The 7681-nt window shown below is 39.6% G+C and overlaps 1 protein-coding gene across 2 annotated transcripts in view; it reads right to left on the minus strand.

Annotated features, from left to right (window-relative positions):
* The window catches only part of Slc6a15 (solute carrier family 6 member 15), a 58592-nt gene extending 53487 nt beyond the window's left edge, over positions 1 to 5105 (minus strand). Inside the window, exon 1 of one of the 2 annotated variants that reach the window (XM_008830957.2) lies at positions 4700 to 5105. The gene's annotated coding sequence lies outside the window, so the exon portion shown is untranslated. Of the gene's footprint in view, positions 1 to 4268; positions 4391 to 4699 lie in introns of those variants that run through there. The other variant, XM_029562387.1, reaches the window with a different exon arrangement.
* Between the last annotated feature and the right edge of the window lie 2576 nt (positions 5106 to 7681).

The raw sequence follows: 7681 nt of genomic DNA on the forward strand, positions 1-7681 counted from the left end.
AGAGATTAGAAATGCATGTGCAAACATCTTAATGTTAATTGCATTAAAATGAATTTTTCTATATGAAACTGTGTATTTTAATAATGAAATGGAGATCTTTTTTAAAGGTTAAAACATCATTTAATTTATGTCTTATAGGGTTTATACTGAGTACAATATTGTATAACTGTAATAATTCAACTGTAAACCTAAAAATTTACAGCCAATTTTGAAAGAGATGCATCCTACCTCAGGAAACCGTTATTGAATATGTCAATTGTGTTGTAATGATATGCTTCTTCTAAGTATGTTTTTATTAAATAAATCATTTTTAAAAATTTAAAAAAAATTGCTTTTAGACAATGTTTGAAGACCATATATTGGAAAAAAGGCTAGTGATTCAGGTATATAAAAAGCCTTTATGAGCTAACCATTCAAAATACAAACTATAGAGTGAGTAGAGGACATAGATAAACATTCCATTGAATTGTGTATTGATGGCAAATAAACACACGAAATGAGGTTCGATATTAACACCAGTTAAGGAAACAAAATGATAATGAATTGCAACTACATACCTCTAAAATATAATGACAGTCAACTTCTGGGGAAGATAAATCAAAAATGGGACATTCATTTATGTTTTGTAAGCATATAAAATATGACAACTCCAGAAAAGAGTTAGGAGCTTCACTTAAGAAAATAGTTTTAAAAGGCAGTGCCCTAGATAAGTTACAATGTATTTTCCATAAAACCGTGCATAGCAACATTCATCCCAACAGCTCCAGATTGGGAATAACCCGGTTATCATCTTGTGAGTGAATGCTGAACTCTGATGTATCCATATGATAGAGCACTAAAAAAAAATACTAATGATATATATATCACAACCAATGAGAATGAATAGAATTACAGTGAGTGAAAAAGACTGTATATTCTATATCTCCCTGAAATGGGCTGGGCTGAAGTGGCAGTGGTCATGACAAGACAGCCAAGAGACTTCCTGGTGAAGAATGGTTCTTTTTGTGACTATAATAAAGTCAATGTTCTGACTATGGCTTTGTTATATACTTCCATTATACCTCAACAATTACATATGATTCTGTAAGTCTACTCAGTAATAAAAGAAAAAGAAATATGTGCTCTTATGCTGATCTACCTGCTAGCTCAGTGATTCATCTAACTCTGTTCTAAAACTGGGAAGAAAATGATCAGTTCATTAGATTTTAAATTTCTTTTAATGAGATTTTATTATTAAAATTTGAAAGAGGAAATTCCTTACAAATTTGCAAACAACAACACAGAGCTGCTTGTTGATTTTTGCACTACCCCACCTTGATGACATCTGATATGTGGATACTGCTCTATCTATGAGATTTATTTGATCTTTTTACTTTACAATATGTTCTCCCACCCTAACCTATCTCTTATGCATATTTCTGTATTCTTTTGTTTTGGCAAAAAATATTCAAATACTTAATATACTAGATTCATTTTAATAGCCATATAATATTCATTGTATATATACACTATACGAATGTATTGTATGAATATTACAATAAATGGTATGTGTATGCTGCACTTTGGAATGTATAGATAAATTCCTACAGGTGAAAATGGTTGATCAAAAAGTGAGTACTTTTGTAGTTCTGAAAAATATTGCCAAGTTCTTCATGAAACTGCCTCAATTTCCACAACCACACATAGTATCTGAGTGACTGGGACTTCTTCAATACAATGAGCCACCTTTTTTATCTTTACCAGTCTGACAGATGAAATGGCTTCCAGGATAAGCATTCTACTCAAAGCTAACAATCATTCTTATATCAGAAGATAGCTTAGTGCATTTATCTCAAAGAAATAAAGTGACCATTAAGGCTACAGCAATTCTATTCAATATCAAGTGATACTGTGTGTTTAAACCTATCCTGAATCCCAGTATTTAAGATTTGCAACTTTAAGAGATCTAATTTTGGTCAAAGTTAACATTTTAATATGTAAGTTTATCAAGAATTACTAAATATCAGCAGAAGAATAATGTGTTAATAAACTGAGACTAAATCTGAAGATTAATGCCATTTAACACTGGATGTTTCTCACACGTCAGACTATGTCTGTGGATTTTAATTAATAATGTCATCTATTCAGAGATCATTTTGACGTCCACTCTATACATGAATATATTAATAAGTCCAATCATGCAATTGTAGTAGTAATGAGTTAACATACTCTTCAACAAAGTTGAATGTTAAATGGCGAATTAAAGGAAAAAAAGGAAGTTTTAATAAACATTGTGGTCTCTCAACTCTGCCATTGTAAGGGAATGATTTTTTTTTTTTGTCTTTTTGAAGCAGGGTCTCCCTGTAGCCCCAGCTGTCCTGGAACTCACTATGTAGACCAGGCTGGCCTTGAACTCACAGAGATCCACCTGCCTCTACCTCCCCAGTGCTGAAACTTGATTTTTTATAATTGCCTGAATAATATCCCCAGTTTTTAGGAACACAGAAGTCTTTCCTGTTCATACAAGGTTTTATTTTATGACCAGTGAAACAAATTTCATTGCATGCACATGTTAAAGATTGCACTATGATCACTGAATAAGTACATGAATATACAATCCCACCTGTGGAGTTCAAGTTGCAATGACTGTTTTAACCCATTTTAGACCTTTCAATAACTGACTAGTTAAGCATCCCGTCTTATCTCTAAAGGCTAGATAGTCTAATCCTAAAGTTCTGTAGTTCCTGTTAATTTAGCAACAAAGTACTTATCTTGAGAAACATGTATAAAACATGCACATCTTTAAATTTCTTTAAAAGTCAAAATGAGTTAGATACATTGAATTGTGAAAAAATATCTTTTGTACTTTTTTTTTTTTGAACTGGCTATGTAGACCAGGTTGCCTTCAGTCTCACAGAGATCAGACTGCCTCTGCTTCAGGTGGTCCTGGTTTAAAGGAGAGCACCATCATGCCGGGCTGGAATGCAACAATTCTGCATTTGACTAGTGTGTAATCACACAGCCCTTTGCAATAAACCTTGAGAGACTTCTTTCCTCTCAAAATTTTCTAATTTTTGACTTCTAGGGGAGATAAAAATGAACGTACTAACAGTTGCACTTGGAAGAGAATGTTCAGTTAATTCAATTTTAAATGTGATGGGATAATACAAAATCATCTGATAAGGATGATTATATTCCCCAGACAGTATAAGAGAAACACATGTATTGCCAGATTTTTTTAAGCCTCATTTCATTAAGTATTTATAAAGTACCTAAAAAAGGTTAGCACTATTTACCAAATACATAATGGTGTCCATGTATCAGAAAGGAAACATTTGGGATGAGAAGCCTGATTGGGCTACTTTGTGGTATTCCAGAAAGCAACCAAGCACTGACAGACATAAAGCACGCTTCACATAAAAGATGAAGAGGAGCCCAAATGAGACATCAAAAAACCCTTTCACACGTCTCAGGTCTGGAAAGGAGGGCACAGAACTAGCAATGGTTCACAGTTGATTTGGGTCTAACTTTAAGACCTGGAGAGGAAAGACTACAGACAGCAGGAAGGGCCTGCAGTGTCATTTGCATAAGCACCCAAACACTGCCTACGTCACCAAGCTGGCCTCCAAGCCCCGCCCAGTCTTACTCCAGCCTTTTTCCTGGGTGGAGGACGAAAAGGGAAAGCCCCACACTTACGACTATGAAAGCTCCCTGGGCTCTCTTGCATCGCATTCAATGTCACGTCTCTGGTCATTGGAAAAGAACTCCCTCCCCTGCGACCCTTGCCAGCGGCTGGGTCATTCCTGTTCCTGGGTCATCCCCAAGATTAGTATTCTTTTGCTTGCATAAGGCTCAAGTGAATACTGAAAAGCTTCCTCTGTAACGTATTGTGTTCAAAAATCATCATTTCCTCTGGTCACTCACAGATCAGTCAAGTGGATGAGCTGGTGGGGAGAAGCGATATGGGTTTCGAGTTACCCTGCCATTATTTTTATGATCCAAGTGTCACCACCCTTTCTGCCAACCTCTAGGATTCCAGGATATGCAGAAAGAAAGACACAAGCAGTGCTTTCTCCAGCAGCCACGTGCGGTGTTCGCGGCGAAAGGCCGGCTTTGGGGTAGTGCATCATCACAGGATGCCGCTAGCAAAAGAGAATCAGGGTCACGTGAAAGCACTGCCTTGATAGTGGCGATCGCAGTTGCTAAAGATCCACAAGCCAACCAGGAAGGAAGCTAGCTGCTCTCACCCACCCACTGCCCACCCACAAGATGATCAGCTCCCTACTTACCTCAAGTGCACCTCTTTGCCCCGACCCCAACTTTCCTCTCGGACTTCCACCACCCACCCTTCAACTCCCAATTTCACTCTAAAGCAAGTAGGTCTCCAGGGATGCACTGGCAGTTTCCACCTAGGGAAGGAAGGAAGGATGGCGGCACGTTTCGACCCACGTGCTTCTCCACATAAGTGCCTCCTCAGACCCCCCACCACCCGAACCTCTATTTGCACAAGTGCAGAACATAGAGAGCAGAGGACAACAGAAACTACCTTCGCCCTCCCAGCTTTCTAGCGGCCCTTCCTGCTCTGAGCATCCAGTGTGAATCTTTCCCCGGCTCCATCCATCCATACAGCTCTCCTTCCGCGTCCCCCGACTCCCGGGTGGCTGAGGGTGAGTCCCGCTTTACCCCTAGCAGTGTCGGGAGCACAGGAGCAAGATGTTACCTCTAGCAGTCGGGCCAGCACCTCTCACTGATCTTCTCTCAATCGGAGACAGGGTCGGTCCAGGTGGCGGTGCCAGAGGCAGCAAAGGAGCTGTCTGGAGAGCAACCGCTGCTCGCCAAGGGCGCGCCCTGGAGATGGGTTTGGAGGTCGCTGCCCTGCAGTGACACAGAGAGACTCGTGAGCGTCTGTGTGTCTGCCAGGGGAGCAAAACGGGATGCGGGCGCGCGGACCCGGGTGTGTGTGTGTGTGTGTGTGTGTGTGTGTGTGTGTACGTGTGTGTATGAGTGAGGGTGTGACGGAAGCGCCCACGTGCCCAGCCTGCCAGTGCTGTGGCCGCCAAGAGGCTGCGGGAGAGAAGGGAGGCTGCGGGTGGTGGCGGGGCGTGGGGGAGTGAGGCAGGTCTGCTGGCTGCGCCGCTCCTCCCCGCCCCATCGCCCCCTGACGCAGGGGCCACTGCGGCTGCGGCTGCCTGCTGCGTCCTTCCTGAGCACCGGGCTGGATGAATCTGGGGAAGCAAGATGTGAAGCAAACAAAACAAATCAACATCGCTGCCATCCTAACATCCTGCCTTTTCCAAATCCAATCTAAAGGATGGGCACTAGTTGTCCACCTCCTGCCATTGTCTCAGCTAGGCTACCAATGGGAAAGATCTGACTCTGCTTATCCGCCTAGAATTAGAGGAGAGGTGAGGGATTTTAGCTTTCTCCACAAGCCAGCCATCTACATCTTGTGCAAAAGAAAACCGCTTGGGACATTTGCTTCTCTTGTGGCCAGTTTGTGAAAGGTTGTGTTTGGAAGCTGGTCCCCACCCTAGATTGGTGTCTGCATACAAGTCTTTTCCAAGTAGTGTCTGCCAGATATTGAAGTCTGACTTAATCTCTTCTGATATTCAAAGCATCCTTGTAAATTATGCCACATGGATAATTAATAAAATATACATCCCTGATTATCCTCCCTTGGAAAATGGGTGAATTAAATTTATAGTTGTTGAAACTTTCAAATTTTGAAAGAAATACAAAGTGAACCCAGACCATATTATGGAAGAGCCAGTTTAGTTTCTTTTGCGAGGTTGGTGAGATACATTTTTTTTCACTTCCAGATGATTGATATTATCATTGAAGATATGTTTGTACACTCTTGGGTCTTCAAATAATCCCGAATTCAGTAGTAAAGCTACTCCAGACAGATGTTTATGCAGTGAGAAATCTCTTGAAAAGAAATCACAAGACCTAAATTTCAGGGCAGAATATTGTTACTAATCTTTAAAGAAACCAAGAGGGGATTTTTCCAGCAGTGTCTCTTCAAATCTCACCTTTAAAAATTAAAATCATTAAGTGAAAGCTGATCTCCAGATTGCCTCTCCCCTGCCACTGTTAAATGGATGGTCTTTCATAAATGAACCACAGGAAAAATTAAAAGCACTTAAGATAAACTTCTCACAAAACATCTTAGATTCACTGCACGAACTGGTTGCAGGCAAATGTTTACTTTGTTTTATATATACTTTATATAAGCTGAAATTGAGATCTTATCACTTAGAAAATATTGCTTTAAGAAAATAGTGCTGTCTTCTAAAATCAACATTAGGTTTTTCTGTGGGAAATTTATGTATGATTCCAGAAATGGTTTTACCATAATACCAAGAAGTACTAAAAATTTTTGTTTCCTTACATTTTTCTGTTGTTTGACACCAAATTGAAATGTGTGTCCAAGGAACTTGTCACAAAATACCGTATTGGCATCCTCAATAATGACTAATATTTGAAGTCCTGAAAGAAAAGTAGGAGAAAGCAACTGAAATGTTGAGCTTCTCACTAAGTACCAGGGGATCTTACAATATCTTATTTAATGTCTCCAACCAATTAATATAGCGATTTTTCCTAATTTAGATTTAAGAAAGATGATGCTCAGAAAAAAAAATAGGGATTTCAAAGGTTACACAGCTAGTTAAACATTTAAACTCAGATCTACTGTCCTGGGTTAATCTGTTCAGCTTTTAAATAGTATCTTGTAAGTTTTGTGTTCATTTATAGATTTCTTTTCTGAGAGGAAAGAGAACTTTTTTTTAACAAGAGCTAGGGGTGTTGAAAACAAGCAATGAAGTGGGTATAGGAAGACATCACCCCTAAGGGCTGGGAACTCCAGTCACAGGTAACGTGTAACCATGTTTTCATTTTAGTAACAAAGATGCTGCCAAGATTTAAAGTTCAATTTGCTAATATCAGTCAGACTAGCAATTACTGAGTGCTTTCTCCATCATACTATATAAAATGACCACATGGTGTTAGTGTAGAGGAGGAGGCAGTACACAGATAGAGAACAGAAGTGCTTGGAGGAAGCATATTTCCACTCCCAAGTAAAGACCAATTAGTCTCTCTGACCATGCTATATTTAAAACATTAGCAATTATTGATTGTATTTATACCATATGAAATACTTTCCATGCCATATAATTTAATGATTCCACTAGTCATTTGGTGTAGGTATGGTTGCTAGGCAAATATTCAGGATGAAAAACTGAGACTTTGGTTGCCCAATGTCACTATAAATAAATACCTAACTCATTTTGTGAATTTGATACCTATTTTTTAAAAATATTTCTTATCTCATTGGGGAAAATTCTGATAAAAGATCAGATGAATAAGACAGCTGAGGGGCTGGGTATGGTGGCTCAGAGGCAGAAGCAAACCTGGTCTCCACAGTGTGTCCAAGGCGTGCTAGTGCTACAGGGAGTCCCTGTCTCAAAGAAAGATGAGAGTGAGAGAGCAAGAGAGTGAGAGTGAGGAGAGAGAGAGAGAGAGAGAGAGAGAGAGAGAGAGAGAATGTGCACAGAGTAAGAATAGCATATACCTGTAATTTCAGCATTGGAATCTTTGGTGAGGCAGGAGTTTGCATACCTGGGAAGAGGTAACTTCAACTGAGTAATTTCTTCCATCAGATTGGTCTGTGGCCATATCTGTGAGACATTTTCTTGTTTACTAG

Source organism: Nannospalax galili, unplaced genomic scaffold (assembly GCF_000622305.1).
Source record: "Nannospalax galili isolate Female #2095 unplaced genomic scaffold, S.galili_v1.0 scaffold1131, whole genome shotgun sequence".
NCBI lineage: Eukaryota > Metazoa > Chordata > Mammalia > Rodentia > Spalacidae > Nannospalax > Nannospalax galili.